This window comes from Octopus bimaculoides, chromosome 7, assembly GCF_001194135.2.
Source record: "Octopus bimaculoides isolate UCB-OBI-ISO-001 chromosome 7, ASM119413v2, whole genome shotgun sequence".
Taxonomy (NCBI): domain Eukaryota; kingdom Metazoa; phylum Mollusca; class Cephalopoda; order Octopoda; family Octopodidae; genus Octopus; species Octopus bimaculoides.
In genome coordinates this window covers 4970740-4983262 of record NC_068987.1, presented here as the reverse complement: position 1 = coordinate 4983262, position 12523 = coordinate 4970740, and the positions used below count along the sequence as shown (strand labels likewise).

The window sequence follows — 12523 nt, the reverse complement described above, 5'->3', positions numbered from 1 at the left end:
ATGGATTTTCAGAGATCCTCTTTTAACACAAAATAACTTTAAATACCATTTCTCGTAACCCATTAAGTTCCACTGTCCTATAAATAGGACACTAAATGAGAACATTAAATAAGCTATATCACATTGTCTCAATGTCCTATTTATAGGACACCGAGTATTTCCATTTCTACTTGAAGTAAAGGAGTTTTGATAATCATTTTTTTCCAGTGCCCCTGGACTGGCTTGTGCTGGTGGCACATAAAAGACACCATTTCGAGCATGGCCGTTTTCGTGCGGGTGACACGTAAAAGCACCCACTACACTCTCTGAGTGGTTGGCGTTAGGAAGGGCATCCAGCTGTAGAAACTCTGCCAAATTAGACTGGAGCCTGGTGTTGCCATCCGGTTTCACCAGTCCTCAGTCAAATCGTCCAACCCATGCTAGCATGGAAAGCGGACGTTAAACGATGATCTGTAAAAATTTTAAAGTAATATTCAGAAATTTAAGAACTCTGGGACTAAATGGGTTAATGATCTCAATTCCAGGTAGTTTGATTTTAGTGGCTGTGTCATTGCTTGATGGATCCTGCTGTAGATCTGCAGGCATCTTTAGATACCCCTACGTAATGTATTTCACAACAATCAACCCTGTCGTCATGTCATGTTCCTACTTCAGTTGGAATAGGTTAAAAGTTATCATGGCTGGATTCTCCCCTGGTAATGAACAACACAATACAGAAAAAGAAGATGCAGCCGATTCCGTCCTTTGATTTGCCTGCAATCTTTAATCTTGAGCTGTAGATGCAACTATTTTTTTTTCTTTGCTTGGGAGTGCAGGTGGAGGGTAAAGTTATACACAGGGGCCCAGGTGTGTAAGGGTCAATTTATTTTAGTTTATCATAGTATCCCAATGCTATAAATAATTTTCACCTTATCCTGTGACATTAGTACTAAGCTCACTCGTGACATATATCCTATTATAATCTCCTAAAATAACAAAATGACTATTCAAGCCACTTTAAAAATTCCATTGCTTTTTCACAACTTGTTTGCAGACTCGTTCATCAGACTGGCAAGCTGGTGGTCTGTCAACCAGCTATTTCTTTGAAAGATTGCAGGAAGCTAATCAACAAATTATCCAATTTGAGAAAAGTGGAGCACCAACTGGTTGGTCCGTCTGTTGGGACAGGTACGTCCATCTCTTCTTCTTGTTCTTCTTGGATATAACCTGTGGTAGTTTGCAAGTATGTTGCACATTGAGCTGCCTGAACCCATATGACTGTGACTCTGTAGACAGGTGACAGATTTGACTGCTGAGAACGATAGCAACTGCCTGCTTTTGACAACGGTGGCAACCGCCAGTTCTCATCGATGCTCTCTGGTTCTCTTGTCAACTCCATTGCTGACGACTGATGTTGACATTAACACTCAGAATCTATTGGACTTGAATGGCCCAATTCTCTGCTTGTCTGGGCTGATGTGAACGTTTAATGAAGGAGAGTAAAGAAGAGAACAATCTTATAAGCTAAAATAAGATGAGCGAAAGAGAGAGACGGATTAGAGCTAACGGAAAGAAATTGTGGAAATAAAAGCCTCCATTGGATTTCGGTAGAAGAAAGGAGTTTAATGACGAAAATCTTTTGGAAATCAAAGAACTGGAACTTTAGAAATTGTGACCTTCCCTCAGATAAGACAAGACCATTAAATGACTTAATTCGACATGATTTCAAACCTGGGCTGAGCTTATCTTGTGCAGCTGCTGAAATGAAGATTTGTGTCTGACTGGTTTCAGCTTGGGTTTGGGGTTTTGGGGTTGTTTTTGTCTCCTTATCTCTCTGTGGATGTTTTGAAAGAAAGCAACCAGCGAGCATGGTAAAGAGACAAATAAGGAATGAGAGTGAAGAAGAACAAAGGGGAAGAAGAGAGAGAGAGAGAGAGAGAGAAAAAAAACTCCCCGAATATATACATATGTATATATAGATATATATATATATGTATATACATATGCAAAAATTGGGAGGAAAACAGCATTTACCAAGCAAGCAAGCTGGCTATTGATGGCAAATGATGTTGAAGTAGCGGCATTCACTGCAGACCAGGTGATGTTGATGCTGGTTTTACTGGTGAGTTTAACTTTTCTTACCTTTGCTTCCTGCTATTAATCGAAACTGTATTTCTCTTCTGTTTACAGCTCTGATAATAACTTTTGTATTATTCCTTTTATTATTATTATTATTATTATTATTATTATTATTATTATTATTATTATTATTATTATTATAATGTTGTTCTTACATCACTGATTATTAGTTCTATTTTTGCAGTCTGATGTCAGCAATGTTTCCAAGAAACAACACACATGTATTGTGCACACAAAAGTGATGTCTGTGTGAGGTGAATGTGTATATAAATGGTTGCTTTGGATGTACAAACCTGTTTTCACTCTAACCCCTTTTTTCCCTCTCTCTCTTTCTCACTATGTTCTCCTTATTACAATCCGACTCAAGATATGTTTAACCATTAATAGAGCCTTAAAAACCTACCAAAATATTTTAAATGATAAATGTTTCCGTTACCTCCCCATTATACTTCTCTTTCTTCATGCAAGTCCTTCAGTTTTTATAATTTTACAGTTAGATACCAGTCACTTATTTGGTTGATGGACAAGTTCTCTATATCCACCCACAATTTTGCAGAATTCAACGAAAGACAAAAACTCTGACCGTATTTTAACTGCTTAATATTAACATAATTTATTGTTTCTAGTTCTCCATCTGATTATTATAATCAAATGTTTATTGCATAATTACTTCTTCATGTCAATAACTTCATCTTGATACAAAGGCTTATTTGGAACAGTGAAGCTTGAAGTAGATAAAGCTGTAAATATTTGATTAAAAAGCCTTTTTGGATAAAAAAAAAGTCAAAGGCTGGCCAATTTTTTTTTTCTATCCAAAGGATTTATTAACTCAATATTTACAGGCTATTATTTATAGCTTTATCTACTTCGAGCTTCGCTGTTCCAAAGTAGAATTATTTCATGTTCTCTCAGAGTTTTTACAGTTCTTATGACATCAGCAACAAATGCTTATATTTTTTTCTTACAATGATTACACACAGTTGAGAGACACAGTGGTTTGCTTTATGCTACCCAGTTCAGAATTAAATTAACACCAGGTCCAGCATTGCTTCTCATCCCTGAAGCTTTATACCGTCTCAACAACACAAATTGCCAAACAGATTTATTCCACCATTCGAAAATTGTATATTTCAGCTTCAATTCAAGCTGAGACTGGACTTTGCCTTTCATCTATCAGTGGTCAATATTAAAACCAATATTAATATATACAAGGATTGAATCAATAAACTGTATCTCTCTCCTCCCTCCCCTCCCCTGCATATTTAAATGTGTCACTGACAGTAGGTGGTCCTTTTTGGATGGTCTTTGATCTCAGTTTCAGTGCTTCTTTTCCTCCTTATATTTTGAAATTGATTCACATTAGTGATACTGTTGTCTTATAAATTTTAGTCTTCTGCTAACATAAGAAAGAAACCATTATCATTATTATCGGTAACGATTCTGCAAGCTGGCATAATCATTACCATGCCAAGCAAAATGTTTAGTGGCATTTGTCTGTCTTTACATTCTGAGTTCAAATTCCACAATAGCTTGTGATTATCAAAGGTTCTTTAATTATAACCCAGGTAGGATTATTTTCCCTTCACATATCTGATATCCTTGTTAGCGAGTCCGTCTCTGTCCATTTTCTGTGCTAGATTTTTCTCAGATAATACAACATACACACACACACACACACACACATATATACTGAATAGTGGTTATTGTCTCTCTGTAAGAAATAATTATCTATTATTCCCACATTTCTATTCTATATTATCCTCTGTTTGATTTTAATCAGGAGTTCCATTGAATTTCCACTGACAGTCTCCATTTTAATTATGTATTTTTTTTTCTTCTTCCAAAATACATCTACGCTTGTTCTGTGAAGTAAATCACTAAATTTATTAGAATCTGCCTCCTCTTCTTTTTGAACAAGATTTCTAATTTAAAACGAATACATTTTCTTTGTAGGAAAGCTAATTAAAAGAGTTTGTTTTTAATTACAGGAAGTTTTTTTTTTTGATAATCTCATAAATTAACGCTAAACACCGATTGAGACATACATGTGTTTTTTTATAATGATTTGAAAATTATTAAATTTATCAATTTATAATTTGAATAGTTTCACACAGGGCTTTTTATTTATTTGTTTTATGTTAATATAGCATGGATAGTTGTTAAAATAGGGATGTTTGTTTCAGATATCTTTTAGTGATTTTCTCTTCATTTACTTTTGATAATTGTCTTTAAAAAAAAAGTGTAAACTCATAGCTCTTTTGATCAAGTACTTTTTATGCTTTTTTAAAAATTTTCATAGTTATCAATCTTAATTAAAATAAGAGCTATGCCTATATTTGAATAGTTGACAATTTGCCAGTCTGCCAGCCAAATGGGTCATAGCTTGTTTTCTGTTACGGATTCTGTAATTATGAAAGATTGACACTGGGTTGTACTTTTCTAATCTACTTAGCTTTTATATTATATTTTTACCTTTGTATAATGTACGTGTGTTGCCCTAGTCTTGGACCAAATAACAAAACAACTCTAGTACTTTTTTTTTTTTTTTTTTTAAAGTAAAATAATGTTTGAAAAAATGAAAAAATAGATAAGAGATGTAGTTTTTGCTGAATAAAGCATTTTTATATAATACTTTTTACTAATTAAAAGACTGTTTGTGTCAGGTAAATAAGATGACTGTGATGGAGGAAATTGTAGTTGTTAGAGCATGGGATAGCATGCCTTATATTTGTTCAACTCTCTGCCCCTGCTTTACCATTCATACATTACTCTGTAAGTGGTTGATAACTTCTGTTTTGTAGATGAGTTAATTAATTGAGATTTTGACGATGTGGTTGCTTATTTTTAGACTGACAGTGTAGAGTTTGTGAGAGACTGGATCTGGTTTGTTTCAACACAAAACAGAACATTTGGGCAGAATATAGCTGAATTAAATCTTGTTGATTCTATACCTTTCTTCTACATTTAGAATTTCTTAATTCTTCAACAGAATCAGCTATTAGGCTTAGGTTCTCCGCACTCTCTTCCATTTTTACCTAGGTGAGTCTCTTAGATTTTTATGGCTTTTATTTTTTGTATCCTTTTATAAACCATGTCACCTGTGTGGTTGGATTCTTGCACCAATCACAGATCTGGTCTGTTCCCATTTGGCTTTTACATAATAGGTTTCTGTTGAGGCATCTTTTAGCTTCCATGCCATCCTTCTCCAAATTATCTTGTTTCTGGGTCTGTCTGACTCTTACTCTGATGTTACTAGCCACAAACTTCAGGACAGGCTGTCTATAAATTAGTCCTGCATTCTCTGTTGAACAGCAAAACAAGTTGATTCCATGAAGGTTAAAGTGTAATTTATTCTCTGCCACCTAATTCTGTTCGTTCATATGCTTTATATCAAAGTGTTTGATTCCCTCCACACTCATTCTCTGAACATAATGGCTCTTATGACTACCTTCTAGTTGTCCAAGAAATCAGAAACTAAAATTGTATTTTGAAACTAGCCAATTCTAAAAAGCAAAATTAATCTTTCACATTCTGACCTTAACTTCTAGCAATGAAGTAACATAAATTATTAAGATGAAATCTATATTAATTTTCAGTGAGATCTTATTCAAAATATTTATTTCTCCAGTTGGTTTCTGCTGAAATAATATTGGAGGCAGATTCTATCAAATTTATTCAAGCAAGATTTTTTTTTTTTTTTCCACATTATTAATTTTCCTTTACAGCTCTCTCTCTGTGTATATTTTCAGTCACATATTTTATTTCTGTGTAATTATCATACTCAAATATTACTACCATGTTATTGTTGTATTTCTGTATCTTTTATATTGTACAGAAAACAGCAAATCTAGCTGTATTTCTTTCTCTATCTTTTATATTGTATAGAAAACAGCAGCTCCAGCTGTGTTTCTCTTTATTTTATGTGTCTATATTTCTTTTGCGCACCAAAGTCAGCAGTTATCTCTGTACTTTTTCCTTGGGAAACTAAAACATTATCATGAATTTAGATACATCTCTCTTGATCATTATCAATAGGACTTCAAAAGCATAGATGTAGTTAGTCTGTGAGCCAAAGTATATTTTGTCTTTAAATATTGTCATATGTAGGTAGAGAGAAAGCATGACAATATACAATAAATACATAATGTATTGTGGGAAAAAAAATCGCGTAATTAATTTTGAACATTGTGACTATGTGAAAGGTAATGCATGAAGTAAATATGCAGAGATAGCATTAAAAAATATGTACATATTATTATTACTGAGATATCTCAAAATATAACCTCAGATAAGTTTCAACTGGCTTTGGTTCTCAGGCTATAGTGTCTGCTATAAAGAAATATACCAAAGTTGTACATGGAACCAGTTGGATATACGTTTCAGTTTCTTAGTGCTTAATTTGGTTTAATTGTGTTTGCCCACTTAGGTTGGATGGGTCTGTAACTCTCACCTCACCACACTTCACAGTACTATTTTTTCTTCCACACTAAGATAAGCACACTAAAAACTGCATAATATTTACGACATAATTGTAATATAATATATACTAATTACTAAAGGGTCACATAAAGTGCAGTAGAAAAAGGTTTAAGCACAAAACCTTTCTGCAGGAGTTATTCCCCCAAATTTTTACTTGCTTGCTTTCAATAGGTTTTAAATTTACTACAGTTGTTTCAGAATTGATGTAGTCTATGAACGTATCAATAAAATTCAACTGAAACAGATGTAAATTTTAAATTCCATTAGTGTTCTTTTTATACCTGCACCACACCAGGAACTGACCCTGAGTCGGATACACGGTTTATATTGGATTTGGTACCTATATATATATATATATATATATATATATACATATATATACACACACACACATACACGATACCTCATGCTCATTTTACCCTAATGTTATGGTATCTAGCCAAGCCTAGCATCCTACTTGTGGATATACCTAGATTCTAGTGAATCTTGTAACTAATCTCTCTCCAAATATATGTAATAAATATTTGGCAACAATCTTGAACCAACAGTGGAAGTGGAGTTCTGTATTGAAACTTTGTTGTTTTGCCTTGCATTCTAGATTGACTGGAACATGATCAATCCCTTCCACATTTTGACTTTTCTTGAGGTCAATACAATTTATCCCTGCCCCCTATGTCTTTTTATTTTTTGTCTTCATAACATACCAATCGAACAATTCATTAACCAGAATAATTAATTGGAATATTGGATCCTCAAACCACTTTCTGTTTATTCTTTCCCCTTCCTCTTTCTCATTGGGACTGCTACATGCACACACACACACACACACACACACACCTACCTATAATTATACACACACACACACACACTTCCTCATGGTATTTAAATACTTTTCCCCCCATCCCCAATAGCGGGTGATTGTGGGGTGAAGTTTATAAGGAGAATGTCTGTTTGACCTCCTCCGCTTTTAATACGAGAGCTGGATCAGTTGTTCTGTGCCGTTGACTTACTCATCAAATGGAGGCCGTATTGTTTTTCTGAAAGGTGAGTTTAGATTTTTCTTACCTCTTTGTCCTAAACATATCAATGCCTTTCTGTCTCTCTTTCTCTCTCTCTGTTTTGCAACATCAAACTGTTTTCATCTTCTCCTCCTCTATTTGATTTTTTCCACAAATACCTCATCTCTTTCTATCTGTTTCTCTTGAAACCAGTTGTTCTCAACCAGGGCTGTGGAGTTGAAACAAAAAACTTCGACTCCTCCTCCTCCTCCACTATTGCCACCTCCAACTCCTTTTTATGTAATTGACTGTGGTTTACGTATCTCATAAAGAATAGGCATAAGCTTGTACTTTGAGTAGGCCTATATGTTATAACTGGTTTATATTAAAGAAGAAAGATATTGCGAGTCAAAGTTGGTATAGTTTTACCAACTCTGACTCCAGCTACCCCTTAATTGTTTCCAACTCCACGACTCCGACTCCACAGCCTTGTTCTCAACTAGGGTCCACTTGACCCTTGGGGTCCGTATAAGATTTAATTGTTAAAATTTATCTGCAATAAATTGGTTATGCTTCTACAATACACAAACTATTTTAACAATTTTTTTTTTATACAATTCTTAATATATAATTCTAAAAATATGATAGGATTTTTTAAACATCAAATAGCTATGAAGGTTCACCCAAATAAAATAGGAAACAAAGAGGTCCATGGGGGGAAAAAATGGTTGAGAACCACTGCTCTAAACACTGATATAAAAACTTAATGAATATGTAAAGAAAATATGGGAGCTTGTATGATTCCACGCTACCTTAATCTCTCCTCTGCCACTTTTAATCTATTCAGGACAGATGGACATATCTTGTTTTTATATGTATTTGAATAATTTATTATGCAGGCTGGATACTTTTGTCCTCTTGCAGTGAATTCCTATTTGATAGAGAGCTGCAACAGTCCTTATGGCACTGCATGTGTGTCATTCACTGTGGGCCTCTCATGAAGATCCAAAATTCCCAGGCAACATTGCAGTGCTTTAGTACTTCCATATCACTGAGTTGGGTTCTTGACTTATGTCTTTCATAAAAGTAAATTCATCAAAAGAGAAGTAGGAACTTATGCCAGATCGTTCCTGTACAATTAGTTGTGTAGGTAGAAATATTATCTGATGGGAGATGATTTCAAATCTGTTGTTGACATTTGTGTTCCTGAGCAGAACACTTCATTCTGCATTGTTTTAGTCTATCTAGCTGTCAGAGGGGTATGAGACATTTCGGCACAGCTGTTTTGGCACCACTGACTCAGTGCTGACTTATTCGATGTTTTTGTGTTTCTCTAGTTCTTCCCTCCCCCCTCCTTTTCTTCCTCCACTCCTTCTCTCTCTCTTTATATGTTTCTCTATACTTATAAACAGTGAGGTAGCAGAAGCATTACCATGCCAGGCAAAATGCTTAGTGGCATTTTGTCTACCTCTGTGTTCTGAGTTCAGATTCCACCAAGGTCGACTTAGCCTTTCATCCTTTCAGGGTTGATGAAACAAGTACCAGCCATGTACAGGGGTCAATGTAATTAATCAACTAGCTTCCTCCTGCCAAAATTTCAAGTCTTGTGTCTGTAACAGAAAGGATATTTCTTTATACACGTCTGAGGAAAGAGAAAGTCTTTGTTAGTCATCTTCAATTTATATAAATTGTAATCTCTCTCACTCGCTTTCTCTCTCTCTCTCTCTCTATATATATATATTTGAGCATGTGTACCTCTGTTCCTCCAGCACCAAAAGATGCTGTTGCCAAAAATGTCCAGTCAGCTGTGTCGGATCGTCAGCATCCATGCAGCTGCACCAAATTGTCTCGTTCCAATGTCAGATTTGGGTGACAGATCATCTGCGAATGTCACCTGCAACAGATAACCATCCTATCTCATGAAAGATTTAGATTTACTTCATCCCATGAAACCAGAGTTAAAATTCCTTCTCTCAAACCGGTCTCTCGGGACCTTACAATCAGTATTGTTGTATAAGTTGATCTATAAAAGTGTCTGCATAACCAACAAGAGACAAGCTACAAATCCAGAACAGCAGAGTTGCTATTGAGCTTCACTTTGGTCGTTTGATTATGAAGATGAAATGTGAAGAGCCATATTATATTGAAAACAATTTAGTTTCAGTCAGCCTGTTGTCAGGTTCCTTAAGGTTTGGTGATCATATTAGCTTAGATGAATAATAAGTAGAATTGAAATGCTTATATGTACCTACAGTTGTTCACTATCATAACTCAGTAATTTAGAGTTCAAATCCTGTTGAGATCATCTTACTCATTAACATTTGTCTTGTCCTCATTCCAAATATTTATGATGTATATAAGATGGATTATATATATATATATATATATATATATATATACAACAGTGAGTATTTGAGGATGTGGCAGACACCAAGAATTCAAGGTGTAAAACACACACACAACACAGAACTAAAAGCTTTAAGGTAAAGTGATAGTATCATATCATAATTGTTAAATTATACATTATAGAGTAATTAAAAAATAGTGCTCACTTATTTATATATATATATGTTTTGCAAACAACTTGCACATGCAAGTGCTACCAGTTAAAAGCTCCACATACCAAAAGCCAGTGAGTGTATGGGGTCATCAGGAGAGAATGCACACCGTTTTGGGGCCTACCTTTCTACGGCGTCATTGTGCACTGGCCCCCCTCGCTGATAGGAAGCCCCGCTTACTAGATCAACTAGTTATCAAATAAAGCTCAATATTCAAAAATAGGCGCAGGAGTGGCTGGTAGATGAAAAGTGTTGAGTATGCATTGTGAAGTTGTAATTTCTATTTCTTCACTTCCAAGGCCTTGGTCAGCCCAGAGCTGTAAAGAGATGTCATGCTGTGGGGCTGAACTTGACACACAAGGGGGAAAGAAACGTTAAAATTACAATTATAGTAGAAAATCATTTTACCACTACATTGAATATGTTTGAAGCTTATCCTGGGTACATAATAGGAATGTATTGTGGTATGATTTTCATTTGTTATAATTACATTAAGAAAAGAATATTAACTTTTCATTTTACTCAGTATAATGTTTAATTTAACAAAAAAGAGATTCTTTCACTTGATTGAAGTTATCCCAAAATTCACTTTTTCTCAGACGTAGATCTGAATTCCTGATGTTTGCCAAGGATATTGTCAAGCAGCCTTCACTGTCGAACACATTACAATATCATTAATCCGTTCATAGTATTTCTCATGCTGTTGCCTACAGCTTTCCTGCTGCTATTAATTTTGAAAACAACCAAGAAATTGCATTTAGCAAAATGATTAACTTCTACGTTTATTTTTAAGTTGGTATTTGAAGCATAACTTTAAATGTTCTTGCATAAAATTGTGATGGAAGATTTTGATTTAAATATGAATGTTTTTAAACTGGAAGTTTTACATCACAGAACTTGGGGCAGTCTCTGTATCAAAAGGGGTCAAATATATTGTGGTCTCAAAATTTTAATGATGAATGCAGTTTACATCTGTTCATTTACGACTCCAGCAAACCCAGCAATTTCATCAGCAAAAAGTTTATTCTGTCCTCAGTTTTAATATATGTGGTCCATGAGCCAATAAGGGATCTTTTATAGGGCTGCTCAACTTGCTAGTAATACCAGACAAATCTCTGAAATGATAATCATCTTTAAAAAAGAGAAGGAAGGACATATTGGATACTGAAGTAGTCTGAGGCAAACTAATGTCTGACAATGAGTTGGTCACAGCTAGAACGTGTTTGATCATATGTCTGACCGAGCAAGGGCTGAATTGAGATTAAACTTTTACAACAACAGCAACCACAACCACAACACCTGGTCCACTTTACATGTTAGCCTCTATTTTTGTTGACTAATAAATAACTTGTTTTAATTTGATGCTAAAGTAAGTTCACATTTGCATTTAGATAACTTACTATTGGAGTTCATTTGGTCCTTTATATGATATTTAAAATTAAAATTGTGTATATATTGATTTCATTAGTATTTGAGTATTTCATTTTCTACATTTTCATATCACTGTTGTGCTCCATTTTACTCATACAGATTGACACCCTTGAATTTGATCACTGAATTTAGGGATTCAATTTCAAAATCCTGTTTTCATGATAGAATCAGCATTTTTTTGGTATGTCACCCCCTTTTATCCCACCAGCTGCCACTGCCCTGAAAGGGTCCGTGCACCCAAGAATCTCCCCCAGAATAATCTCTTTCACCCTCTCCCCCTTTCTCTTTCTATAGTCTACTGTAAACTCACATGAAAAGCCATGTTGCTACACCACACCAGATGGTTTTTATTTTATGTACATATGTATGTATGTTTGTGATATATATACACACACATACAAATATAAATACACACACACACACACACACACACACACACACACATATATGGTTATGCTTGCACACACACACACACACACACACACACACACATAGAGTGATTCAAAAGTCCGTTTAGCAGTAATGTAAATTTGCTAACAACAGAAATTGGTTGTGTATCTTGTGTTTCCCTCCATCACTCTCCCATCTGTACACTTCCCTTCTCTGCATGCCTCAGGGGTTCCAGAAAGCTAGTCTCCTACTGCCCTGCCACTCATACTGTTAACCACAAGACCACTCAATAAGTTAAATTAGATATCCTTGGGCAGTTGAACAGGATGACTGTTATAGCATGTGATTTGTGGGACAATAAATGTTGTCTGACCTTTTGATAAAGACATTTTTGTTCTAAAATATATAAACAAATATATATATATATATATATCATCATCATCATATATATATATATATATATATATATATATATTTATAAAAAACAGGTTTGAAAACGCCAAAATATAAAAAATGAATTTTAATTTATAATTTTGTCAAAGATATTTA

At 34.6% G+C, this 12523-nt stretch overlaps 2 protein-coding genes across 2 annotated transcripts in view; both read left to right on the top strand.

Annotated features, from left to right (window-relative positions):
- Positions 1–12523, top strand: part of LOC106882474 (formin-binding protein 4) — a 365705-nt gene that overhangs the window by 18764 nt on the left and 334418 nt on the right. The window lies entirely within an intron of this gene.
- LOC128248316 (uncharacterized protein DDB_G0271670-like) overlaps positions 1182–12523 on the top strand; it is a 21577-nt gene continuing 10235 nt past the window's right edge. Inside the window, exon 1 of the mRNA XM_052969180.1 lies at positions 1182–2101. The gene's annotated coding sequence lies outside the window, so the exon portion shown is untranslated. The remainder of the gene's footprint in view (positions 2102–12523) is intronic.